The following is a 27445-nucleotide window of genomic DNA, read 5'->3' on the forward strand; positions in this document are numbered from 1 at the left end:
CTGCACTGCATCCCCAGTGGTGCCAGTGCACTCTCTGGACTCACTGCACTGCATCCCCACTGCTGCCAGTGCACTCTCTGGAGTCACTGCACTGCATCCCCAGTGGTGCCAGTGCACTCTCTGGACTCACTGCACTGCATCCCCACTGCTGCGAGTGCACTCTCTGGAGTCACTGCACTACATCCCCACTGGTGCCAGTGCACTCTCTGGACTCACTGCACTGCATCCCCACTGGTGCCAGTGCACTCTCCGGAGTCACTGCACTGCATCCCCACTGGTGCCAGTGAACTCTCTGGACTCACTGCACTGCATCCCCACTGGTGCCATTGCACTCTCTGGACTCACTGCACTGCATCCCCACTGGTGCCAGTGCACTCTCTAGAGTCACTGCACTCCAACCCCACTGGTGCCAGTGCACTCTCTAGAGTCACTGCACTGATCCGCAGTGGTGCCAGTGCACTCTCTGGACTCACTGCACTGCATCCCCACTGGTCCCAGTGCACTCTCTGGACTCACTGCACTGCATCCCCAGTGGTGCCAGTGCACTCTCTGGACTCACTGCACTGCATCCCCACTGGTGCCAGTGCACTCTCTGCACTCACTGCACTGCATCCCCACTGGTGCCAGTGAACTCTCTGGACTCACTGCACTGCATCCCCACTGGTGCCAATGCACTCTCTGGACTCACTGCACTGCATCCCCACTGGTGCCAGTGCACTATAAGAACTCACTGCACTGCATGCCCACTGGTGCCAGTGCACTCTCTGGAGTCACTGCAGTGCATCCCCACTGGTGCTAGTGCACTCTCTGGAGTCACTGCACTGCATCCCCACTGGTGCCAGTGCACTCTCTGCACTCACTGCACTGCAACCCCAGTGGTGCCAGTGCACTCTCTGGACTCACTACACTGCATCCCCACTGGTGCCAGTGCACTCTCTGGACTCACTGCACTGCATCTCCACTGGTGCCAGTGCACTCTCTGGACTCACTGCACTGCATCCCCAGTAGTGCCAGTGCACTTTCTGGAGTCACTGCACCGCATCCCAAGTGGTGCCAGTGACCTCTCTGGACTCACTGCACTGCATCCCCAGTGGTGCCAGTGCACTCTCTGGACTCACTGCACTGCATCCCCAGTGGTGCCAGGGCACTCTCCGGACTCACTGCAGTGCATTCGCAGTGGTGCCAGTGCACTCTCTGGACTCACTGCACTGCATCCCCACTGGTGCCAGTGCACTCTCTGGACTCACTGCACTGCATCCCCACTGGTGCCAGTGCACTCTCTGGAGTCACTGCACTGCATCCCCACTGGTGCCAGTGCACTCTATGGACTCACTGCACTGCATCCCCACTGGTGCCAGTGCAGTCTAAGGACTCACTGCACTGCATCCCCACTGGTGCCAGTGAACTCTCTGGACTCACTGCACTGCATCCCCACTGGTGCCAGTGCACTCTCTCGACTCACTGCACTGAATCCCCACTGGTGCCAGTGCACTCTCTGGACTCACTGCACTGCATCCCCAGTAGTGCCAGTGCACTTTCTGGAGTCACTGCACTGCATCCCTAGTGGTGCCAGTGAACTCTCTGGACTCACTGCACTGAATCCCCGGTGGTGCCAGTGCACTCTCTGGACTCACTGCACTGCATCCCCACTGGTGCCAGTGCACTCTCTGGAGTCACTGCAGTGCATCCCCAGTGGTGCCAGTGCACTCTCTGGAGTCACTGCACTGCATCCCCACTGGTGCCAGTGCACTCTAAGGACTCACTACACTGCACTGCATCCCCACTGGTGCCAGTGAACTCTCTGGACTCACTGCACTGCATCCCCACTGGTGCCAGTGCACTCTCTGGACTCACTGCACTGCATCCCCACTGGTGCCAGTGCACTCTCTGGACTCACTGCACTGCATCCCCAGTAGTGCCAGTGCACTCTCTGGACTCACTGCACTGCATCCCCAGTGGTGCCAGTGCACTCTCTGGACTCACTGCACTGCATCCCCAGTGGTGCCAGTGCACTCTCTGGACTCACTGCACTGCATCCCCACTGCTGCCAGTGCACTCTCTGGAGTCACTGCACTGCATCCCCACTGGTGCCAATGCACTCTCTGGACTCACTGCACTGCATCCCCACTGGTGCCAGTGCACTCTAAGGACTCACTGCACTGCACTGCATCCCCAGTGGTGCCAGTGAACTCTCTGGAGTCACTGCACTGCATCCCCAGTGGTGCCAGTGCACTCTCTGGACTCACTGCACTGCATCCCCACTGGTGCCAGTGAACTCTCTGGACTCACTGCACTGCATCCCCACTGGTGCCAGTGCACTCTCTGGACTCACTGCACTGCATCCCCACTGGTGCCACTGCACTCTCTGGACTCACTGCACTGCATCCCCACTGGTGCCAGTGCACTCTCTGCACTCACTGCACTGCATCCCCACTGGTGCCAGTGCACTCTCTGGACTCACTGCACTGAATCCCCACTGCTGCCAGTGCACTCTCTAGAGTCACTGCACTCCAACCCCACTGGTGCCAGTGCACTCTATGGAGTCACTGCACTTATCCACAGTGGTGCCAGTGCACTCTCTGGACTCACTGCACTGCATCCCCACTGGTGCCAGTGCACTCTCTGGACTCACTGCACTGCATCCCCAGTGGTGCCAATGCACTCTCTGGAGTCACTGCACTGCATCCCCACAGATGCCAGTGCACTCTCTGGACTCACTGCACTGCATCCCCACTGGTGCCAGTGCACTATCTGAACTCACTGCACTGCATCCCCAGTGGTGCCAGTGCACTCTCCGGAGACACTGCAGTGCATCCCCAGTTGTTGCTAGTGCACTCTCTGGAGTCACTGCACTGCATTCCCACTGGTGCCAGTGCACTCTCTGGACTCACTGCACTGCATCCCCAGTGGTGCCAGTGCACTCTCTGGACTCACTGCACTGCATCCCCACTGGTGCCAGTGCACTCTCTAGAGTCGCTGCACTGCATCCCCACTGCTGCCAGTGCACTTTCTGGAGTCACTGCACTGCATCACCAGTGGTGCCAGGGCACTCTCTGGACTCACTGCACTGCATCCCCACTGGTGCCATTGCACTCTCTGGACTCACTGCACTGCATCCCCAGTGGTGCCAGTGAACTCTCTGGACTCACTGCACTGCATCCCCAGTGGTGCCAGTGCACTCTCTGGACTCACTTCACTGCATCCCTACTGGTGCCAGTGCACTCTCTGGAGTCACTGCACTGCATCCCCAGTAGTGCCAGTGCACTTTCTGGAGTCACTGCACTGCATCCCTAGTGGTGCCAGTGAACACTCTGGACTCACTGCACTGAATCCCCACTGGTGACAGTGCACTCTCTGGACTCACTGCACTGCATCCCCACTGGTGCCTGTGCACTCTCTGCACTCACTGCACTGCATCACCACTGGTGCCAGTGCACTCTCTGGACTCACTGCACTGCATCCCCACTGGTGCCAGTGCACTCTCTGCACTCACTGCTCTGCATCCCCACTGGTGCCAGTGCACTTTCTGGAGTCACTGCACTGCATAACCACTGTTGACAGTGCACTCTCTGGACTCACTATACTGCATCCCCACTGGTGCCAATGCACTCTCTGGACTCACTGCACTGCATCCCCAGTGGTGCCAGTGCACTCTCTGGACTCACTGCACTGCATCCCCACTGGTGCCAGTGCACTCTCTAGAGTCGCTGCACTGCATCCCCACTGGTGCCAGTGCACTCTCTGGAGTCACTGCACTGCATCCCAAGTGGTGCCAATGAACTCTCTGGACTCACTGCACTGCATCCCCACTGGTGCCAGTGCACTCTCTGGACTCACTGCACTGCATCCCCAGTGGTGCCAGTGAACTCTCTGGACTCACTGCACTGCATCCCCAGTGGTGCCAGTGCACTCTCTGGACTCACTTCACTGCATACCTACTTGCGCCAGTGCACTCTCTGGAGTCACTGCACTGCATCCCCACTGGTGCCAGTACACTCTCTGGACTCACTGCACTGCATCCCCAGTAGTGCCAGTGCACTTTCTGGAGTCACTGCACTGCATCCCTAGTGGTGCCAGTGAACTCTCTGGACTCACTGCACTGCATCCCCACTGGTGCCAGTGCACTCTCTGCACTCACTGCACTGCATCCCCACTGGTGCCAGTGCACTCTCTGGACTCACTGCACTGCATCCCCACTGGTGCCAGTGCACTCTCTAGAGTCACTGCACTGAATCCCCACTGGTGCCAGTTCACTCTCTAGAGTCACTGCACTGATCCGCAGTGGTGCCAGTGCACTCTCTGGACTCACTGCACTGCATCCCCACTGGTACCAGTGCACTCTCTGGACTCACTGCCCTGCATCCCCACTGGTGCCAGTGCACTCTCTGGACTCACTGCACTGCATCCCCAGTGGTGCCAGTGCACTCTCTGGACTCACTGCACTGCATCCCCACTGGTGCCAGTGCACTCTCTGCTCTCACTGCTCTGCATCCCCACTGGTGCCAGTGCACTTTCTGGAGTCACTGCACTGCATAACCACTGTTGACAGTGCACTCTCTGGACTCACTGCACTGCATCCCCACTGGTGCCAGTGCACTCTCTGGACTCACTGCACTGCATCCCCACTGGTGCCAGTGCACTCTCTAGAGTCGCTGCACTGCATCCCCACTGGTGCCAGTGCACTTTCTGGAGTCACTGCACTGCATCCCAAGTGGTGCCAGTGAACTCTCTGGACTCACTGCACTGCATCCCCACTGGTGCCAGTGCACTCTCTGGACTCACTGCACTGCATCCCCAGTGGTGCCAGTGAACTCTCTGGACTCACTGCACTGCATCCCCAGTGGTGCCAGTGCACTCTCTGGACTCACTTCACTGCATCCCTACTGGTGCCAGTGCACTCTCTGGAGTCACTGCACTGCATCCCCACTGGTGCCAGTACACTCTCTGTACTCTCTGCACTGCATCCCCAGTAGTGCCAGTGCACTTTCTGGAGTCACTGCACTGCATCCCTAGTGGTTCCAGTGAACCCTCTGGACTCACTGCACTGAATCCCCACTGGTGCCAGTGCACTCTCTGGACTCATTGCACTGCACGCCCACTGGTGCCAGTGCACTCTCTGGACTCACTGCACTGCATCCCCACTGGTGCCTGTGCACTCTCTGCACTCACTGCACTGCATCCCCACTGGTGCCAGTGCACTCTCTGGAGTCACTGCACTGCATCCCCACTGGTGCCAGTGCACTCTCTAGAGTCACTGCACTGAATCCCCACTGGTGCCAGTTCACTCGCTAGAGTCACTGCACTGATCCGCAGTGGTGCCAGTGCACTCTCTGGACTCACTGCACTGCATCCCCACTGGTACCAGCGCACTCTCTGGACTCACTGCACTGCATCCCCACTGGTGCCAGTGAACTCTCTGGAGTCACTGCACTGCATCCCCAGTGGTGCCAGTGCACTCTCTGGACTCACTGCACTGCATCCCCACTGGTGCCAGTGCAGTCTAAGGACTCACTGCACTACATCCCCACTGGTGCCAGTGCACTCTCTGGACTCACTGCACTACATCCCCACTGGTGCCAATGCACTCTCTGGACTCACTGCAGTGCATCCCCACTGGTGCCAGTGCACTCTCTGGACTCACTGCTTTGCATCCCCACTGGTGCCAGTGCACTCTCTGGACTCACTGCACTGCATGCCCACTGCTGCCAGTGCACTCTCTGGAGTCACTGCACTGCATCCCCACTGCTGCCAGTGCACTCTCTGGAGTCACTGCACTGCATCCCCAGTGGTGCCAGTGCACTCTCTGGACTCACTGCACTGCATCCCCACTGCTGCCAGTGCACTCTCTGGAGTCACTGCACTGCATCCCCACTGGTGCCAGTGCACTCGCTGGAGTCACTGCACTGCATCCCCACTGGAGCCAGTGCACTCTCTGGACTCACTGCACTGCATTCCCACTGGTGCCAATGCACTCTCTGGACTCACTGCACTGCATCCCCAGTGGTGCCAGTGCACTCTCTGGAGACACTGCAGTGCATCCCCACTGGTTCCTGTGCACTCTCTCAACTCACTGCACTGCATTCCCACTGGTGCCAGTGCACTCTCTGGACTCACTGCTTTGCATCCCCACTGGCGCCATTGCACTCTCTGGACTCACTGCACTGCATCCCCACTGGTGCCAGTGCACTCTCTGCACTCACTGCACTGCATCCCCAGTGGTGCCAGTGCACTCTCTGGACTCACTGCACTGCAACCCCACTGGTGCCAGTGCACTCTCTGGACTCACTACACTGAATCCCCAGTGGTGCCAGTGCACTCTCTGGACTCAGTGCACTGCATCCCCACTGGTGCCAGTGCACTCTCTGGACTCAGTGCACTGCATCCCCACTGGTGCCAGTGCACTCTCTGGACTCACTGCACTGCATCCCCACTGGTGCCAGTGCACTCTCTGGACTCACTGCACTGCATCCCCAGTGGTGCCAGTGCACTCTCTGGAGTCACTGCACTGCATCCCCAGTGGTGCCAGTACACTCTCTGGACTCACTGCACTGCATCCCCAGTGGTGCCAGTGCACTCTCTGGACTCACTGCACTGCATCCCCAGTGGTGCCAGTGCACTCTCTGGACTCACTGCACTGCATCCCCACTGCTGCCAGTGCACTCTCTGGAGTCACTGCACTGCATCCCCAGTGGTGCCAGTGCACTCTCTGGACTCACTGCACTGCATCCCCACTGCTGCCAGTGCACTCTCTGGAGTCACTGCACTGCATCCCCACTGGTGCCAGTGCACTCTCTGGACTCACTGCACTGCATCCCCAGTGGTGCCAGTGCACTCTCCGGAGTCACTGCACTGCATCGCCAGAGGTGCCAGTGAACTCTCTGGACTCACTGCACTGCATCCCCACTGGTGCCAGTGCACTCTCTGGACTCACTGCACTGCATCCCCACTGGTGCCAGTGCACTCTCTAGAGTCACTGCACTCCAACCCCACTGGTGCCAGTGCACTCTCTAGAGTCACTGCACTGATCCGCAGTGGTGCCAGTGCACTCTCTGGACTCACTGCACTGCATCCCCACTGGTCCCAGTGCACTCTCTGGACTCACTGCACTGCATCCCCAGTGGTGCCAGTGCACTCTCTGGACTCACTGCACTGCATCCCCACTGGTGCCAGTGCACTCTCTGGACTCACTGCACTGCATCCCCACTGGTGCCAGTGCACTCTCTGGACTCACTGCACTGCATCCCCACTGGTGCCAATGCCCTCTCTGGACTCACTGCACTGCATCCCCACTGGTGCCAGTGCACTATAAGAACTCACTGCACTGCATGCCCACTGGTGCCAGTGCACTCTCTGGAGTCACTGCAGTGCATCCCCACTGGTGCTAGTGCACTCTCTGGAGTCACTGCACTGCATCCCCACTGGTGCCAGTGCACTCTCTGCACTCACTGCACTGCAACCCCAGTGGTGCCAGTGCACTCTCTGGACTCACTGCACTGCATCCCCACTGGTGCCAGTGCACTCTCTGGACTCACTGCACTGCATCCCCACTGGTACCAGTGAACTCTCTGGACTCACTGCACTGCATCCCCACTGCTGCCAGTGCACTCTCTGGACTCACTGCACTGCATTCCCACTGGCGCCAGTGCACTCTCTGGACTCACTGCACTGCATCCCCAGTGGTGCCAGTGCACTCTCTGCACTCACTGCACTGCATCCCCAGTGGTGCCAGTGCACTCTCTGGACTCACTGCACTGCATCCCCAGTGGTGCCAGTGCACTCTCTGGAGTCACGGTGGTGCATTCCCGGTGGTGCCAGTACACTCTCTGGAGTCGCCGGGTTGCGTCCCCAGGTGCGCTTGTGCACTCTCTGGAGTCACCGGGGTGCGTCCCCAGGGGAGCCGGTGCACTCTCGGAGTCGCCGGGGTGCGTCCCCAGGGGCTCCAGTGCACTCTCTGGAGTCGCCGGGGCGCTTCCCCAGGGTCGCCAGTGCACTCTCTGGACGCCGGGGCGCGTCCCCAGGGTCGCCAGTGCACTCTCCAGAGTCGCCGGGCTGGGTCCCCGGTGGCGCCAGTGCACTCTCTGGAGTCCCCGCGCTGGGTCCCCGGTGGCGCCAGTGCACTCTCTGCAGTCACCGGGGTGCATCCCCACTGGTGCCAGCGCACTCTCTGGAGTCACTGGGGTTCATCCCCAGGGGCGCCAGGGCACTTTCTGGAGTCACGGCGCTGCGTCCCCAGGGGCGCGAGGGCACTCCCTGGAGTCACCGCGATGCGTCCCCAGGGGCGCCAGGGCACTCTCTGGAGTCACCGGGGTGCATCCCAAGGGGCGCCAGTGCACTCTCTGGAGTCACCGGGGTGCGTCCCCGGTGGCGCCAGTGCACTCCCTGGAGTCGCCCGGGAGGGTCCCCAGGGGCGCCATTGCACTCTCTGGAGTCACCCTGGTGGGTCCCCGGTGGCGCCAGTGCACTCTCTGGAGTCACCGGAGTGCGTCCCCGGTGGCGTCAGTGTACTCTCTGGAGTCACCGGGCTGGGTCCCGGGTGGCGCCAGTGCACTCTCTGGAGTCACCGGGGTCGGTCCCCAGTGGTGCCAGTGCACTCTCTGGAGTCGCCCGGGTTCGTTCCCGGTGGTTCCAGTTCACTCTCTGGAGTCACCGGGGTTCATCCCCGGAGGTGCCACTGCACTCTTTTGAGTCTCCGGCGTGCATCCCCAGTGGTGCCAGTGCACTCTCTGGCGTCACCGGGGGTGCATCACCGGTGCTGCCAGTGCACTCTCTGGAGTCACGGTGGTGCATCCCCGGTGGTGCCAGTGCACTCTCTGGAGTCGCCGGGTTGCGTCCCCAGGTGCGCTTGTGCACTCTCTGGAGTCGCCGGGGTGTGTCCCCAGGGGCTCCAGTGCACTATCTGGAGTCGCCGGGGCGCGTCCCCAGGGGCGCCAGTGCACTCTCTGGAGTCACCGGGGTTCGTCCCCAGGGGCGCCAGGGCACTTTCTGGAGTCGCCGAGGTGCGTCCCCAGGGGCGCCAGGGCACTCTCAGGAGTCACCGGGGTGCGTCCCGAGTGGCGCCAGGGCGCTCTCTGGAGTCACGGCGCTGCGTCCCCAGTGGCGCGAAGGCACTCCCTGGAGTCGCCGGGGTGCGTTCCCAGTGGCGCCAGGGCATGCTCTGGAGTCACCGGGGTGCCTCCCCAGGGGCGCCAGGGCACTCTGTGGAGTCGCCGGTGTGCATTACCAGGGGCGCCAGGGCACTCTCTGGAGTCACCGGGAGGGTCCCCGGTGGTGCCAGTGCACTCTCTGGAGTCACCGGGGTGCGTCTACGGTGGCGCCAGTGCACTCTCTGGAGTAACCTGGGTGGGTCCCCTGTGGCGCCAGTGCACTCTCTGGAGTCACCGGGGTGGGTCCCCGGTGGCGCCAGTGCACTCTCTGGAATCACCGGGGTGGGTCCCGGGTGGCGCCAGTGCACTCTCTGGAGTCACCGGGGTCGGTCCCCGATGGTGCCAGTGCACTCTCTGGAGTCGCCCGGGTGCGTTCCCGGTGGTTCCAGTGCACTCTCTGGAGTCACCGGGGTGGGTCCCGGGTGGCGCCAGTGCACTCTCTGGAGTCGCCGGGGTGGGTCCCCTGTGGCGCCAGTGCACTCTCTGGAATCACCAGGGTGCATCCCCGGTGGTGCCAGTGCACTCTGGAGTCACCGGGGTGCATCCCCAGTGGTGCCAGTGCACTCTCTGGAGTCACCGGGGTGGATCTCCAGTGGTGCCAGTGCACTCTCTGGAGTCACAGGGATGCATCCCCAGTGGTGCCAGTGCACTCTCTGGAGTCACCGGTGTACGTCCCCAGTGGCGCAAGTGCACTCTCTGGAGTCGCCCGGGAGGGTCCCCGGTGGCACCAGTGCACTCTCTGTAGTCACCGGGGTCGGTCCCCGGTGGCGCCAGTGCACTCTCTGGAGTCACAAGGCTGGGTCCCCAGTGGCGCCAGTGCACTCTCTGGAATCACCGGAGTGGGTCCCCAGGGGCGCCAGTGCACTCTCTGGAGTCACCGGGGTGCATCCCCGGTGGTGCCAGTGCACTCTCTGGAGTCACCAGGGTGCATCCCCGGTGGTGCCAGTGCACTCTCTGGAGTCACCGGTGTGCGTCCCCAGGGGCGCCAGTGCACTCTCTGGAGTCACCGGTTGTGCATCCCAGGTGGTGCCAGGGCACTCTGTGGAGTCTCCGGGGGTGCATCCCCTTTGGTGCCAGTGCACTCTCTGGAGTCACGGCGGTGCGTCCCAAGTGGAGCCAGTGCACGCTCTGGTGTCACGGCGGTGCGTCCCCACTGGTGCCAGTGCACGCTCTGGAGTCACCGGGGTGCGTCCCCAGTGGCACCAGTGCACTCTCCAGAGTCACCGGGCTGGGTCCCCGGTGGCGCCAGTGCACTCTCTGGAGTCACCGGGGTGCATCCCCGGCGGTGCCAGTGCACTCTCTGCAGTCACCGGTGTGCGTCCCCAGGGGCGCCAGTGCACTCTCTGGACTCACCGCGGAGCGTCCCCAGTGGCGCCAGTGCACTCTCTGGAGTCGCCCGGGTGCATCCCCGGTGGCGCCAGGGCACTCTCTGGAGTCACCGGGGTGCGTCCCCAGTGTCGCCAGGGCACTCTCTGGAGTTACGGCGGTGCGTCCCCAGTGGCGCCAGTGCACTCTCTGGAGTCACCGTGGTGCGTCCCCAGTGGCGCCAGTGCACCCTCTGGAGTCACCGGGGTGCGTCCCAAGGGGCGCCAGTGCACTCTCTGGAGTCGCCAGGGTACAACACCGGTGGTGCCAGTGCACTCTTTGGAGTCGCCCGGGTGCATCCCCTGTGGTACCAGTGCACTCTCTGGAGTCACGGCGGTGCGTACCCAATGGCGCCAGTGCACGCTCTGGAGTCACGGCGGTGCGTCCCCAGTGGTGCCAGTGCACTCTCTGGAGTCACCGTTGTACGTCCCCAGTTGCGCAAGTGCACTCTCTGGAATCGCCAGGGAGGGTCCCCGGTGGCGCCAGTGCACTCTCTGTAGTCACCGGGGTCAGTCCCCGGTGGTGCCAGTGCACTCTCTGGAGTCACAAGGCTGGGTCCCCAGTGGCGCCAGTGCACTCTCTGGAATCACCGGAGTGGGTCCCCAGGGGCGCCAGTGCACTCTCTGGAGTCACCGGGGTGGGTCCCCGGTGGCCCCAGTGCACTCTCTGGAATGACCGGGGTGGGTCCCCGGTTTTGCCAGTGCACTCTCTGGAGTCGCCCGGGTGCATCCCCGGTGGTGCCAGTGCACTCTCTGGAGTCACCAGGGTGCATCCCCGGTGGTGCCAGTGCACTCTCTGGAGTCACTGGTGTGCGTCCCCAGGGGCGCCAGTGCACTCTCTGGAGTCACCGGAGTGCGTCCCCAGTGGCACCAGTGCACTCTCCAGAGTCACCGGGCTGGGTCCCCGGTGGCGCCAGTGTACTCTCTGGAGTCACCGGGGTGCATCCCCGGTGGTGCCAGTGCACTCTCTGCAGTCACCGGTGTGCGTCCCCAGGGGCGCCAGTGCACTCTCTGGACTCACCGCGGTGCGTCCCCAGTGGCGCCAGTGCACTCTCTGGAGTCGCCCGGGTGCATCCCCGGTGGCGCCAGGGCACTCTCTGGAGTCACCGGGGTGCGTCCCCAGTGTCGCCAGGGCACTCTCTGGAGTCACAGCGCTGCGTCCCCAGTGGCGCCAGGGCACTCTCTGGAGTCACGGCGCTGCGTCCCCAGTGGCGCCAGGGCACACTCTGGACTCACCGCGGTGCGTCCCCAGTAACGCCAGGGCACTCTCTGGAGTCACCGGGGTGCGTCCCCAGTGGAGCCAGTGCACTCTCTGGAGTCACCGCGGTGCGTCCCCAGTGGCGCCAGTGCACCCTCTGGAGTCACCGGGGTGCGTCCCAAGGGGTGCCAGTGCACTCTCTGGAGTCGCCGGGGTGGGTCCCCAGGGGCACCAGTGCACTCCCTGGAGTCGCCAGGGAGGGTCCCCGGTGGTGCCAGTGCACTCTCTGGAGTCACCTGGGTGGGTCCCCGGTGGCGCCAGTGCACTCTCTGGAGTCACCCGGGTGCATCCCCGGTGATGCCACTGCACTCTTTGGAGTCTCCGGGGTGCATCCCCAGTGGTGCCAGTGCACTCTCTGGAGTCACCGGAGTGCATCTCCGGTGGTGCCAGTGCACTCTCTGGAGTCGCCAGGGGTGCATCCCCGGTGGTGCCAGTGCACTCTCTGGAGTCGCCCGGGTGCATCCCCTGTGGTACCAGTGCACTCTCTGGAGTCACGGCGGTGCGTACCCAATGGCGCCAGTGCACGCTCTGGAGTCACGGCGGTGCGTCCCCAGTGGTGCCAGTGCACTCTCTGGAGTCACCGTTGTACGTCCCCAGTTGCGCAAGTGCACTCTCTGGAGTCGCCAGGGAGGGTCCCCGGTGGCGCCAGTGCACTCTCTGGAGTCACCGGAGTGGGTCTCCTGTGGCGCCAGTGCACTCTCTGGAGCCACCAGGCTGGGTCCCCGGTGGTGCCAGTGGACTCTCTGGAGTCACCGGGGTGGGTCCCCAGTGGTGCAAATGGACTCTCTGGAGTCACCGGGGTGGGTCCCCAGTGGTGCAAATGGACTCTCTGGAGTCACCGGGGTGGGTCTCCAGTGGTGCTAGTAGTGCCAGTGGAGTCACCAGGGTGGGTCCCCAGTTCTGCCAGTGGACTCTCTGGAGTCAGCGGGGTGGGTCCACAGTGATGTAACTGGACTCTCTTTTGTCACCGGGGTGGGTCCCCAGTGGTGCCAGGAGACTCTCTGGAGTCAACAGGGTGGGTCCCTCGTGATGCAACTGGACTCTCTGGAGTCACCTGTGTGGGTCCATCGTGATGCAAGTGGACTCTCTGGAGTCACCTGGGTGGGTCCCCAGTGGTGCAAGTGGACTCTCTGGAGTCACCGGGGTGGGTCCGCAGTGGTGCCAGTCGACTCTCTGGAGTCACCGTGGCCGGTCCCCAGTGGTTCAAGTGGATTCTCTGAAGTCACCGGGGTGGGTCCCAAGTGGTGGCAGTGGACTCTCTGGAGTCACCGTGGTGGGTCCCCAGTGGTGCCAGTGGACTCTCTGGAGTCAACACGGTGGGTCCCCAGTGGTGCCAATGGACTGTCTGGAGTCACCGGGGTGCGTCCCTCGTGACGCAAGTGGACTCTCTGGAGTGACCTGGGTGGGTCCCCAGTGGTGCAAGTGGACTCTCTGGAGCCACCGGGGTGGGTCCCCAGTGGTGCAAGTGGACTCTCTGAAGTCACCGGGGTGGGTCCCCTTTGGTGCTAGTGCACTCTCTTTTGTCACCAGGGTGGGTCCCCCGTGGTGCCAGTGGACTCTCTGGAGTCACCGGGGTGGGTCCCCAGAGGTGCCAGTGGACTCTCTGGAGTAAACGGGGTGGGTACCCTGTGGTGCCAGTGCACTCTCTGGGGTCACATGGGTGGGTCCCCAGTGGTGCAAGTGGACTCTCTGGAGTCACCGGGGTGGGTCCACATAGGTTCCAGATGTCTCTCTGGAGTCACCGGGGTGGGTCCGCAGTGGTGCCTGTAGACTCTCTGGAGTGTCCGGGGTGGGTCCCCAGTGCTGCCAGTGGACTCTCTGGGGTCACCGGGGTGGGTCCCCAGTGGTGCCAGTGGATTCTCTGGAGTCACCGGGAACCACCCCGGTGACCCCAGGCAAGCCCCCGGGCACCTCCGTGGGCCCACCCCGGTTACCCCCGGCAATCCCCCGGGCGTCCCCGAGGACCCATCCCAGTGACCCCCGGCAAGCCCCTGGACGCCCCAGAGGACCTACCCTGGTGACCCCCGGCAAACCCCGGGCGCCCCTGAGGACCTATCCCGGTGACCCCCGGAGGGACCCCGGGCGCCCCCGAGGACCCACACCGGTGACCCCCGGCGGGACCCTGGGCGCCCCGGAGGACCCACCCCGGTGACCCATGGCAAGTCCCCGGGCGCCCCCGAGGACCCAACAAGGTGACCCCCGGAGGGACCCCTGGCGCCTCCGAGGACCCACCCCGGAGACCCCCGACAAGCCCCTGGGTGCCCCCGAGGACCCACCCCGGGGACCCCCGACATGCCCGCGGGCGCCCCCTAGAACCCACCCCGGTAACCACGGGCAAGCCCCCGGGCGCCCCCGAGGACCCACCCCGGTGACCCCCGGCAGGCCCCCGGGAGCCCCCAAGGACCCACCCCGGTGACCCCCGGGGGCACCCCGGGCGCCCCCGAGGACCCACTCCGGTGACCCCCGCCAAGCCCCCGGGCGCCTTAGAGGACCCACCCCGGTGACCCCCTGCAAACCCCCAGCTGCCTCCGAGGACCCACCCCGGTGACCCCCGGCGGGACCCCAGGCGCCCCCGTCGACCCACACCAGTGACCACCGGCAAGCCCCCGGGCGACCCCGAGTACCCTCCCCGGTGACCCCTGGCAAGCCCCCGGGCGCCCCCGAGGACCCTCCCCGGTGACCTATGGCAAGCCCCCGGGCGCCCCCGAGTACCCACCCTGGAGACCCCCGGCGGGACCCCGGGCGCCCCCGAGGACCCACCCCGTTGACCCCTGGCAAGCCTCCGGGCGCCCCCGAGGGCCCACCCCAGTGACCCCCTTGAAGCCCCTGGGCGCCTCCGAGGACTCACCCCAGTGACCCCCGGCGGGACCCCGGTGACCCCAAGGACCCACCCTGGTGACCCCCGGTGGGACCCCGGGCGCCCCCGAGGACCCACCACAGTCACCCCCCAAGCCCCCAGGCGAACCCGAGTACCAACCCCAGTGACCCCCGGTGGGACCCCGAGCGCCCCGGAGGACCCTCCCCCGCTGACATCTGGTGGGACCCTGGGCGCCCCCGAGGACCCACCCCGCTGACCCCCAGCAAGCCCCTGGGAGCCCCCGAGAACCCACCCCAGTGACCCACGGCAAGCCCCCAGGTGCCCCCGAGGACCCACCCCGGTGACCCCCGGCAAGCCCCGGGCGCCCCCAAGGACCCACCCCAGTGAACCCTGGTGGGACCCCGGGAGCCCCTGAGGACCCACCCCGGTGACACCCGGGAAGCCCCCGGGCGCCCCGGATGATCCACCCCCGTGACCCCCGGGAAGCCCCCGGGCGCCCCCGAGGACCCACCCCGGTGACCCCCGGCAAGCCCCGGGTGCCCCCGAGGACCCACCCCGGTGACCCCCGGTGGGACCCCGGGGGCCCCCGAGGACCCACCCCAGTCACCCCCAGCAAGCCCCCAGGCGCCGCCGAATACCAACCCCGGTGACCCCCGGCGGGACCGCGAGCGCCCCCGAGGACCCACTCCTGCTGACATCTGGTGGGACCCTGGGCACCCCCGAGGACCCACCCCGGTGACCCCCGGCAAGCCCCCGGGCACCTCTGTGGACCCACCCCGGTTACCCCCGGCAATCCCCCGGGCGCCCCCGAGGACCCACCCCGGTGACCCCCGGCAAGCACCCGGACGCCCCAGAGGACCTACCCTGGTGACCCCCGGCAAACCCCAGGCGCCCCTGAGGACCTATCCAGGTGACCCCCGGAGGGACCCCGGGCGCCCCCGAGGACCCACCCCGGTGACCCCCGGCGGGACCCTGGGCGCCCCGGAGGACCCACCCCGGTGACCCATGGCAAGTCCCCGGGCGCCCCCGAGGACCCACCCCGGTGACCCCCGGAGGGACCCCTGGCGCCCCCGAGGACCCACCCCGGTGACCCCCGGAGGGACCCCTGGTGCCCCCGAGGACCCACCCCGGAGACCCCCAACAAGCCCCGGGGCGCCCCCGAGGACATACCCCGGTGACCGCCGACAAGGCCCCGAGAGCCCCCGAGGACCCACCCCGGTGACCCCCGGCAGGCCCCCGGGAGCCCCCAAGGACGCACCCCGGTGACCCCCGGCGGCACCCCAGGAGCCCCGAGGACCCACCCCGGTGACCCCCGGCAAGCCCCCGGGCGCCCCCGAGGACCCACCCCGGTGACCCCCGGCAAGCCCCGGGTGCCCCCGAGGACCCACCCCGGTGACCCCCGGTGGGACCCCGGGGGCCCCCGAGGACCCACCCCAGTCACCCCCGGCAAGCCCCCAGGCGCCGCCGAATACCAACCCCGGTGACCCCCGGCGGGACCGCGAGCGCCCCCGAGGACCCACTCCTGCTGACATCTGGTGGGACCCTGGGCACCCCCGAGGACCCACCCCGGTGACCCCCGGCAAGCCCCCGGGCACCTCTGTGGACCCACCCCGGTTACCCCCGGCAATCCCCCGGGCGCCCCCGAGGACCCACCCCGGTGACCCCCGGCAAGCACCCGGACGCCCCAGAGGACCTACCCTGGTGACCCCCGGCAAACCCCAGGCGCCCCTGAGGACCTATCCAGGTGACCCCCGGAGGGACCCCGGGCGCCCCCGAGGACCCACCCCGGTGACCCCCGGCGGGACCCTGGGCGCCCCGGAGGACCCACCCCGGTGACCCATGGCAAGTCCCCGGGCGCCCCCGAGGACCCACCCCGGTGACCCCCGGAGGGACCCCTGGCGCCCCCGAGGACCCACCCCGGTGACCCCCAGAGGGACCCCTGGTGCCCCCGAGGACCCACCCCGGAGACCCCCAACAAGCCCCGGGGCGCCCCCGAGGACATACCCCGGTGACCGCCGACAAGGCCCCGAGAGCCCCCGAGGACCCACCCCGGTGACCCCCGGCAGGCCCCCGGGAGCCCCCAAGGACGCACCCCGGTGACCCCCGGCGGCACCCCAGGAGCCCCGAGGACCCACCCCGGTGACCCCCGGCAAGCCCCCGGGCGCCCCCGAGGACCCAATCCCGGTGACCCCCGGCAAGCCCCCGGGCGCCTCCGAGGACCCTCCCCGGTGACCCCCGCCAAGCCCCCGGGCGCCTCTGAGGACCCACCCCGGTGAGCCCCGCCAAGCCCCAGGTGCCCCCTAGGACCCACTCCGGTAAACCCCGGCGGGACCCTGGGCGCCCCCGAGTACCCTCCCCGGTGACCTATGGCAAGCCCCCGGGCGTCTCCGAGGACCCACCCCGGTGACCCCCGGCGGGACCATGGGCGCCCCCGAGGACCCACCCCGGTGACCCCCGGCAAGCCCCCGGCCGCCTCCAATGACCCACCCCGGTGACCCCCGGCAAGCACCCGGGCACCCCCTTGGATCCACGCTGGTGACCCGCGGCAAGCCCACGTGCGTCCCCGAGGACCCACCCCGGTGACCCCCGGCAAGCCCCCGGGCACCCCCAAGGACCCATACCGGTGACCCCTGGAAAACCCCGGGCGCCCCCTAGGACCCACCCCAGTAACCACGGGCAAGCCCCCGGGCGCCCCCGAGGACCCACCCCGGTGACCCCCGCCGGGACCCCAGGCGCCCCCGAGCACCCACCCCGGTGACCCCCGGCAAGCCCCAGGCGCCCCCGAGTACAAACCCCGGTGACCCCCGGCAAGCCCCCAGGTGCCCCCGAGGACCCACCCCGGTGACCCCTGGCGGGACCCCGGGAGCTCCGGAGCTCCTGTTTTAACCTTCCAGTTTAGGAGGAATGAAATCAAAACAAAAGCATTAATTATTACCTTCCTCTGTAGACGGCGTCACAGTTCTCACCCCTGCCCGGACATTTTCCTTTTCCGGAGCAGGAAAAATCATAGAATCGACGGGAGGAAGAGAAGATCTTGAAGGACCTTCTGTTCAGAGCAAGCAAAACATAAGGAAGTTTACCAAACATAACAAACTATCGCAAAGAACACAGAACTTTAATTATCCGTTACTGTCAAACATACAGTGACCAGAGCATGTAAATAAGAGAGGTGACTAATTTGCCTCTGGTTGCCCTTGCAATTCCCATCTAGAATACCAGCTGGCTGAGAATCAGGTTGCTCGATGCCCCCAGCTAAAAATGGAAGTCTCTCCCTCAAGCAGCTCCCAGCCACCATCACCTGCCATTCTGAAGCCAATCAAATTTCACTTCTTTGGCAAATAGTTGGATTCACCAAAGCATAGCCAGCTACCCGGTATTACTGGAAGAATTTCTTTTTTAAAAAAGAACGTCAAACGGGATGAAGGTGAACAGGGTAAGAAAGTAGGGAATATTAACTCACCACCGTGTCTCTTAGTTTTTTCCTTCATTTTCTGCGATTTGATTTCTTCAAGTGTTTTTATTCCAAAATTCAGACCGTCCTCTGAAAACAGAAAACACTTAATGAGACTAAGGCTTAGAGGCACTCACTGAGGACCACAGATCCTCAGGCTTCTTAGTGCTCAGGAACTTTCAGAAGCATTTACAATAAACCCCGTCAACACTCCTCACAACTGAAAGAACCGTAGAATCAATGGCATTTTGCCCCTCCTTTCCCCCTTCAGGGTAAAAATTGTAGTTTTAATTTTAATCCATTGACACGATATTAGATCCCTCTATCGTTAGATATGGCTTTCAACAGTGGTTGCCAGGCTGCACGTGCAGCCATTTAAACTCCATGCTGTGGCCCTGTTTTGTTCTCCAAAAGGAAAGAAAAGCAGTTCAACTTTCTGACCCAATGGGCACATGATGCTATTAGGGAGAAATGAGATCATGGAAATAACCGAGTCCATTCAGCACCCCTACATTCTGTTGTGTTTTTACGCCACATTGCTTTCGAGTTCATTGGCAAGTTCTCCTTCCGATTTATCCTACTACAGGTGCCGGAATACCTTGCTTAGCAGTAGTAGCACTGGCTTTCCGAGTGGAAATCATCCGTAATCCATTTTGGCCTTCCTCAGCTGGTTGCTGGATGGGAGTTTTAGTTTCTTCTCCTGCCTCAGAAAGCTGGTCTGAAGGGGAAAAATCTGTTCAGCTATGCATAGACCAGATTGTTCATGATTATGTAGCTCATGCGATGACACTCCAGTCCATGGCTCATATAAAAAAGCTTTTTTTTTCTTTTTTTTTAATACAGCTACGCTGACCTGATGAACTCGTAAGGAGACTACACTAGGACAAAACATCTCGGACTCTAGATTCTCTCTGCAGCTTTAACTACTACACAACATATTACTCTTCAGACAGAAGAAAAAGGAATTTCCCTCCTACTTTCACATAGAGCTTTACACAACAGACCAGCTAAAGCCAAGAGTGGTTCTAAGCTTTCCTCCAGCATTTCAGGTTCTGTCCACTGACCGCCAGACAAAGCCACCAGCGAGCTGACCAGACTGCCTGCCCTATCGCTAGTCAGACCTCAGCTCATCTGTGATTTATACATTCATTTACAGCACAAAGTCCTTCCAAGAACCAAAGCATGCTCACCATCGTCATCTTCATCATCATCTGCAGCATTGATTACAACTGGAGGGTGTGTAGGGCTTGGGACATTTTCCGAGTTTTCCACTTTCGTCACCCCCCTTAGCTATGGAGAGGCATTGGACTGGACAGAAAGTTTGTTTTGCTGCAGTGACATCTGAGCCACTTTCAAATCATCGTGATTTGATACACTTGGCAGTGTAGCTAGAGGAAGAGGAGGATCATCAGTAACATGGCAGTTTAAAACTTTGGCCACAATGCACGAAGAGCATTGGTAGGTAAGGCAGATAACCTGCACAGGCAATGAATGCAGCATCTCCTTTTGCCCATCCCGCCACTGTTTACACCGTGAACAATGACTTGCCTTCAAACAACAACACATCTCCCTGCCACCCAGCAGAAGATGAAACAACAGAAAGCAAACTGCAAGGCAAATATCACACAAAGCAGAGAGAAGCTGAGCATGAAAGCAGAAAACAAATACCAGCAGTACACCAGCAGGACACTCGGTTTAGCTGACCACCTAGGACTGCAGACCTTTTCCTGCACTCACAAATGAACGGGTACCTGATGTCTCCTACAGTATTGGCACCCACTAAGGAATATTCAAAATTAATTCCTCAATACTTAAAGAAAAAGGACCTAAACTCACTCTAACGAAGACTCCATCGATGTAACGTCCCTTTGCGTGATGAAAAGCACAGTTGGCTTTCTGACAGCCTACTGGCTGCTTCTCCCAGTAGCAGGGAATCTCACTGCGCTTTTTCTGAAGACAGAAAGAAAGACAAGCTCGTGATAACATGCACCTAAGGTTTGCAAAGAGATGCACAGTTCCAGGTCACGACAGCGATAGGGCTGTCACAATACAGTGCTGAAACATCATTCCAAAGGTCAGTTTATCACTCAAGTATAGTATTTCCGGGCATATTCACAAAGTTTGCAGAAGCTGTAACCACTATGCACGTTTAGCTTTGTCATCATTCAGTTTGAGAAGACAGGCACTCTCAGACATCAGTTTAGGGTGGGTTAAACTAATACACCTAGGATTATACTAGGATTATTCAGAGGGAAAAAGAACATCTTAAATTGCCTAGGTTAACTCTATCCAGAACTACTTCTTGGAGACGTCGTTCTTCTGCACCTTTAACTTTCCCCACTGCTTCCTAGCCCAGGCAGCTAGAACAGCATTATCTGAAGGACTCCGGGACACAAGAGACCTGATAGATCATTATCAAGCCTGCTCTCAGGAGGCTAGTACAGCCTGTTTATTACCCCCCTGCTCCAGCAGGTTTTAGCAGTCTAGTTAGCAGTTATTCTGCATCTGTTGAGAAAATACTGTCGGCATCTAATAAAAGAAAATCTTGCTAAGACGTACCTAAGGCATTGATTTTATTTCCCTCTCCTTCCTCCCACCCCCTCTCCTGGTAACAGAAACCAGTGTCATTTCAAAGCAAATGAATCTGTCCTGCAAAAGCACAATCAGCACACCTACGGCACTGAAAAATGCTTTTGTTGATTTATTTTGAGAACACATCTTTAGGCACTCACATCAATTTCCATGTGTCTGAATCATTCAGGCAGACATTCCTGAAACAACGACCCTCCTGCCACAGCGTGCAGACCGTCTCGTTCCCCAGAGCAGCTTCGCAGTGGCGGAAGGAACAGTTGTCTCCCTGTAACCAAAAGGAAACCAACAAGGAAAATATAGTACAGCCTCAAAAACGTCCGTGCTACTGCCTCAGGTTGCTACAATTGAATTCACAATCTAGCTGCTTATCACGTTAACCTTAAAAAAAAGAAACCTTAAAACCCTAACACCTTGTTAGAAACACTCTGTAACCAATACCATAGGCTCAGGCAAGGATCTCAGTGAAGTAGCATTTTTATTCACGATTGCAATGGCAGGCGTCCCACAAGCCACCTACTAGTTCCCTAACACAGTTTATATACATTTTTTTTTTTCCTCTTGATGACCGGGACCCTCCCCTGTTTCCCCATTGACTGGGTAATCCAGGTTCACAATCTATCCGGTGCTTCACAGAAAATACACAGCTGCTGGCCTGTTACAAGTCAATTTTCTTTTTTTCTTGACTGTTTTCCTCTTTGAGGTGGTAATGTTTCTTACACCGTGATTTCTACCCAATTGCTCTAAGGATTCTGGTTGTCTGCATTTTACAAGGTTGTCTGTTAAGCTTTCTTATCACTGTGAGCATATATCAATACCACCTTCCTTCCCTCTAAACGATGTAACTGTGCAAAAATATTTTTATTCCCACAACCTCGATCCCCTTACCTATCCTCTTACCTATCCCCTTACCCTATCCACACCTGGATGCAGACCCCAACTGTCCACAAGCAGCTCCCAACCCCCCCCCCCCCATGAACTGGACCCCACCCCACCCAGATGCAGGCCCCAGGTCCCGGCCCCAGCCCCAACCCCCCAGACGCAGGCCCCAAAGGTGTACAACCAGCTCCCACCACCCCCCTCAAAGGGAGGCCCCAAAGCCCGCCAGAGGACCCTAGAGTGTACAAGCAGCTCCCAACCCCCCCGGCACAGACTCCAACCCCCCCCCCAAACACAGGCCCCAAAGGCATACAAGCAACTCCCCACCCTCCCCAGAGGCAGGCCCCAAAGGTGTACAAACAGCCGCAACCCCCCCCAAGACCCAGACCCTTACAGTGTACAAGCAGCTCCCAACTCCCCCAACGTGGCCACCTACAGCAGACGAGCACCTGTCACCCCCCCCCCCCCCCCAGCTGCAGACCCCAAAGGTGTAGAAGCAGCTACAAACCCTGCACAAGGCAGGACCCTACAGTGTACAAGCAGCTCCGAAGCACCCCCCAGATGCAAGTCCCAAAGGTGTACAAGCAGCTCCCAACCCCCTCCAGATGCAGATCCCTATATTGTACAAGCAGCTCCCAACACCCCCCCAAATGCAAGCCCCTACTGTGTACAAGCAGCTCAGTGCACTGTGTACAAGCACCACAGGTCACCGGGGTGGGTTCTATGCTGCGCCCGGGGGCCCTCCGGGGGTCACAGGGGTGGGTCCTATGGGGCCCAGAATCTATCAGACTTCAGAATCTATCTGGTTATCACGTTAACCAAAGACCATTCTGCTTCCTCCTCCTACTCTACCCCTTCGTGAAAAAAATGGAAAAAAAAAGCCTGAAAATGGAGTCACTTCTTAAAAAAACACCTGATCATACGTGCAAGGCAATGATCAACTATGGCTACCAGTAACTGCTACAGAACGCAGTATGACGCGTTAAATAGCATGTTCCAGTCACTGTGGGTCTTCGAGTTCACCTACCTGGACAACCTCAGCAAAGTTATCGATCTTCAAAGACTTCCAGTGAACTTCTCCTGGAGGCCGAACCAACACTGAATCCGTGAATTAATGATAAAGGGGTAGGAAGAATTTGCCTCCTCACTTTGCCAAGGGAGCCTCTCATCCACAATTCAAACATAGGATGTGCTTTTAAACAGCTTATAACTAATGGAGGAAGCAAGTCCATTTGAATACTCTCTCAGACTGGAGACAGCCAGGGTTAGTTAGCTCTTCAAAAAATAAAAACCAAAAAAAAAAAACCCAACAAAACAAAACAAAAACAAAAAAAAACAGCGCATTTAGAGATGAACTCGTGATTCAAAGTGGCTGCAAAAATGAGGATCCATCTTCCACAGCCGGACAATTTAACTTTTTTTTTTTTTTTTTAATTTAAAATTCAGTATGTTCCAATCTCTGGTCTTCAAGATTTCTTCACCTATTAAGAAAAGACAAAAACCTTTCCCCGTCTTTATTACCTGTACAGCAAAAAATGCACCAGTGCATATAAATACACAAATGTGCATACGCATACACACATATGTGTTTAGACACACACGAGGAGTGAGTGATAGAAAGTTAGCGAGAGCGACAGTGGAAATCAGAATTTTTGCCTTTTTGATGCAGAGAGCGCGTAAAAACTCTCTCATTTTGAGGGAGCTAGAAAAAAATGGAGGATCTACAAAATATTTTGATGAGTATGCCTTCGAGGCCAATGCTTTATAACATGAATGATCTGGGGGCCAACACACAAATATGCATACATATGTACATGCATACAGGATAAACATATCTATACACACAAGCGTGCACAGTATATGTTGTATGGTATCCATATCGAGAACAACTCGTAGCCCTGATCAGACACGTAGAGTTGCAATCAATTAACAGCAGGAAGACAGCAGACCAAGGATACAGCAAGCTTTGAGAGGCAGGGCAATGCTCACTTTGCCAGTGGCATGGCTGCATGATACCAAGAATTTTGAATTAGTTTGATTTTTTGGAAGCAATTTGTTTTCTTTCTGCGCTGTAGCAAATACCGCAGGTTTGCCATCACGTGCTGTTCCCTAATCCATATATCCGTCATCATCCATTGCTGCAAGATCATGAAAGGTTAGAAAAGATGACTTAGGTCCAATTTAACAGCCAATGATTTTTCAATGACCAGAGCTGCAACAGATTTTATTTAGCCGCAAGCAGGTTTTTTTTTTCTGATGTGAAGTCAGATATTTTGATTTTTTTTTTTTTAAGACACTAAATGTCATAAAACCTGCAACCAGACCAGATAAAGTTCAAATTAGAGTGATTCTGAATCCTTTCATTAAAATGCTGCACATTTCTGTGCAAATTATTTCGGACTCTTCTGGACAAAAGCGGATGAAATAGTTCTTACAAATTAATAATAAAAGGTTGGAACCTTTTACTCACACAAACACTAGTGAATTTTCCAGGAAATATTTTTTTGGCAGGGAATTTTCCCAAATCTAAAGTAAAGAGAGGAAAAGTTGGGTTCTCATATTAGGTATTGGTTTTGACTGCTTGACAAAGGGAATAAAAACAGAAGTTAAGTGCAAGGTTTCCTTCTCTTCTTTAGTATCGACAGGAATCGTCACTTCTGACCTTTAGCACCTTCAGAAACACACTTAGTGCCATGCAGGTTCCTCTGCATCTACTTCTAAAAATTACTGGTGCTCCTTAGCATGGAAGTTGGACTTGAAATCTTTTCCAGACTGAGCTCTTTTGAATGCCCAAGGAGCTCATCATTTTGCTTGTTGCCTTCCATTTTCCTGAAGAGACCCAGAACGCTGTTCAGGATATGAACGGATCTGGTCTAAGGAATGGGAAGAAAGCAAAAACCAAGGATACCTCACAGCCCTAAATGCCATAAAAGCAGTCTCATTTTAAAAAAGATCTCAAAAGCTTTTTTTTTTTTTTTTTAACTGACATCTGCCAATATGGCGATCCAAGTGCTGAACAGAAACCAACTGAACTAGCCCCTGAAAGCCTGAATAAAAATGAGTAACTCTGGTGCACTCAGCAGGTCTGTAATTGAAGTTGGCAAGATTTTTAGATTTCTTTTTTCTCCAGGGTGCTAGTAAAGTTTTTGCGTTACGAGATTTTGAACTCTTTTTGTACAAAAGAATTACAGATGCACTACAGTCACGGTAGCTGGGGGTCTGGAAATACATGCCAACAAGTATCATAAACCATGCCTTTGCTGAAGGAAGATAAATAGTCCAAAGAAAATCTGTCTGGTTTGTTTTACAGGCTTGTCTTTCTCAGTATGGAACAAACTGACCTCCCTGGTCTAACTTTCCAGTTGGCTATTCTGCCTTTGTCCTGGAGAGAAGAGCAAGAAGGGAACAAAATATTTTTGCACTCCAAAGAATGCATTAGAGAAGGATTATCACACCTACCTAAGGGTACTTTCTTGTTTGTTTATAAAGCATAAAGTATTTCTCTTGGACAGTCTCTGTTGCTGGCCTGTTTTGTGCCTTCCATTTATAATAAAGATATTAAAGATGCTTACCCCGTTTCGGATTTTTTGTTTTGTTTTTTTTTAGAACAGTGTAAGCGGACAGTCGGATGACAAGCAAGAAAGAACACCATAAACTCCTTGCTCTGACCCTGCTTTTTAATCACCCAGCATCGCCCTGGCTGCAAAACAGTCCCCGCTGATTTACCTGCTTGTTAAAGCACCCCACGGGCTGAAAGTGTTGTGTGCTAGGTGTCAAATTATATTTAACGGTGCATAGGTAAACCATTCATCTTCCCATGGTCGAAGCACAGAACAGGCCAAGACGATGTGCTCAGATCTGAGCACGCCACTCTGCAGAGAATCAGTTTCAAGCCTAAGATGTTTCGCCCATCTCCCAGGCCCAGAGCGACAGCGACACCTTTACTCTGAAAGTCTGTGTTCTGCAAAGCCAGGAGGTGACCAATGACTCGACTGAGCGGTCTCCCCCAGCCACAAATGTCACAACCATGAGACACCTGGGACCACTGGAACGAGCTGCGAATAGCCCCGTTCTCCCTCCCAGGAAGAGCTGCTCCATCTTCTGCTCTTCTAAAGAGCCCTTAACATATCAAAGGAAGAGAGAGGTCCACAGAGCGGCTATTTCCTGCTTCCAGAGATCCTGTGCAAGACGGTTCTTGTGCTGCAGTTCCTGAAGAATTTCATGTGCATTAGCAGAACGAGAAAGTAAAGCTCTTAAGCAATTGCTAACCTGTTCTCAGTGCTCACAAGTCCCAAATCACTAATTTTACAGTACATATAAACCATGGCAGCTGGCACCTAGCACTGCACACGTTGGCAGTGTCGTCAGGAGCTAGAAAGTCAGGGGTGAGGGGATTAAGGGAAAACCACACATCAGTTTAGTAACTTGGCTCTCGTAGGATACTTCCTACTGCAGGAGTTTTAGCAAAGCCACTCAGAGGGACCTGCTGGTTAATTAAAATAGGACTTCTGCTGGAGCAGAAGATGGGAACCAACTGCATACTGCCAGTCTGTATCGACTTCCAATAAGACAGCGTTGGAAAAAGGTGCCTTCAACCGTCAGTAGCACAATAGCTCTGGTGATGTGTTAATTAAGGGCACTCTTACAGCTGAGTTTCTTCATAGCAGTATGTAGTTGAGAGTGTCCGAGTTTCCCAGGTAAGATTTATGTTTTCTCCTACCAAGCACCAGCTCAGTATGCAATGCTGTGTTAATAACACCCAAGCATGTAGATGTTAAACTGTAACTGCTTTTAAACCTATTTGTTGGTAAGAAAAGAGCTCAGTACACCACCTTCACAGGGCAAAAATCCACATGGAAGAGCAGAAAAACCCAGAAGAGCTTCCTGAACTTCACGTTACCAACAGCACCATCGGATTTAGATCCTGGCCTGGTGTTGTGGTTTAACCCGGCTGGCAGCTAAACACCACACAGCCGTTCGCTCACCCTCCCCCCTCCCTCTCTGGGATGGGGGAGAGAAACGGGAAAGTGAAGCCGGTGAGTTGAGATAAAGACAGTTTATTAAGACAGGAATATAATAATATAAGGAATATAAGGAATATAATAATAACAATAATAATAATAATAGTGATAATGATAATAGTATTAACAATAATAATGTGTAAGAAACAAGTGATGCACAATGCAATTGCTCACCACCCGCTGACCGATGCCCAGCCTATTCCCGAGCAGCCGGCCCCCCCACCCCGGCCAGCCACCCCTATATATTGTTTAGCATGACGCCAGATGGTATGGAATACCCCTTTGGCCGGTTTGGGTCAGCTGTCCTGGGTCTGTCCCCTCCCAGCTCCTGCTGCACCCCCAGCCTGCTCGCTGGCAGGACAGAGCGAGAAGCCGAAAAGTCCTTGGCCTGGTGTAAACACTGCTCTGCAGCAATTAAAACATCAGCATGTTATCAGCGCTCTTCTCATCCTAATCCAAAACATAGCACCCTACCAGCTACTATGAGCTACTTAACTCTGTCCTAACTGGAACCAGGACACCTGGCATCCAGGATGCACGGCCTGCAAGCACTGCTGCGATGTGGAAGTGCCAAGGCAGGTTTTTGGCCTGCCCTAAAACACTTTTTTTTTTTTTTAACCAACAATACAAAGAGTGTGCCAGGTATGCTGTAATGCCAGTGTGCCAGGTCAATAGAGGATATCCAAACAACAGAGGCGCTTGTCCTAATTTCTGGCGTGAAAACACTTTTACAGCATTCTTTTCACAAAGAAACCCCTCTCTAGCTTCTGCAATGCTCCAGGACCTGCTGCAGCTGCAGCGGCTGCGCTGGTACAACCCGCATCTTTGACAAATCTTTTCAACGGTTCTGCTTTACCTCGGCACAGTTGAGGTCACTCCTCTTCCTCTTCCAGCTGAGGAAGCAGCTTGCGGGCTCTGCCAC

The 27445-nt window shown here is 58.1% G+C and overlaps 1 long non-coding RNA gene across 1 annotated transcript; it reads right to left on the reverse strand.

Annotated features, from left to right (window-relative positions):
- Positions 1-17524: 17524 nt before the first annotated feature.
- On the reverse strand, positions 17525-19392 carry LOC308187344. The gene is made up of 4 exons (XR_013944619.1): positions 19225-19392; positions 18633-18752; positions 18044-18124; positions 17525-17629 (listed from the first exon to the last, which is right to left on the reverse strand). It is a non-coding gene; the product is annotated as an uncharacterized lncRNA (long non-coding RNA).
- Positions 19393-27445: the final 8053 nt, after the last annotated feature.

The sequence above is a fragment of the Anser brachyrhynchus genome (assembly GCF_964034855.1).
Source record: "Anser brachyrhynchus genome assembly, contig: SCAFFOLD_109, whole genome shotgun sequence".
Taxonomy (NCBI): Eukaryota; Metazoa; Chordata; class Aves; order Anseriformes; family Anatidae; genus Anser; species Anser brachyrhynchus.